Source organism: Branchiostoma belcheri, unplaced genomic scaffold (genome assembly GCF_001625305.1).
Source record: "Branchiostoma belcheri isolate BF01 breed outbred unplaced genomic scaffold, Haploidv18h27 scaffold47, whole genome shotgun sequence".
NCBI lineage: Eukaryota > Metazoa > Chordata > Leptocardii > Amphioxiformes > Branchiostomatidae > Branchiostoma > Branchiostoma belcheri.
Genome location: NW_017804098.1, coordinates 1,250,408 through 1,251,176, shown reverse-complemented (window position 1 = coordinate 1,251,176; position 769 = coordinate 1,250,408).

Sequence of the window (769 nt, the reverse complement as noted above, 5' to 3'; positions counted from 1 at the left end):
AGGATGTTAAGACGATAATTTTATTTTAATTTGACGAAATTTACCCCTAAATATTATTTGTGTATTTTCAAATATTTTACGGGTAGTCCAAAACAGGCCAAAATAGCGTCTTGTAACCCGATACCTTTTAGAACGCGCATAGCAATGGGAAAGAATGCCGTAGTGACAGACCGCCGTGTCACGTGAAAGACAGTCCAGGTCATCAGGTCAATGGACGATTCCACTCATTCATGGGGAGGTTTTGTATTTGGCCTTCAGTGTTATACTGGTCACGTTCACCGTAGAGTGACAGAATATGATCAAAGAAAAACTACCGTGGTTGGTACAGCGTATTTTAACACTGTTTAAGTATAAAATTTATGGATTATATTATGAATAAAAGTACTCGTAGTAGTAAATATACGTGATTTTAAAGCGTCTAAACTTCTCTTATTGGGTTCCTTATCTATAATCATTTTCAATAGGGCGAAGAGTGTGTTCTCCTACCTCCAAAGGGCTCTCGTAACAGGCCAATCCCGGCCTGTAGAGAATGGTTACCGGGCTAACTATCAAGGTTGATGGATTGCTTGAAAAATTTATCCAAACATCTGCTTGGAGACACTGACGCGAAAGCCGTGAACTTTAGGTCAACGACCCCAGTGAGCTACCGCAACTAAACGTAATAAAGTACGATTACTGATACTTTTTAGGCACACAAACATATGACTTTTGAAGATATACCATATCCTGACTTATTTATTAACTAAATAGTTAAAATATATTACTTTTG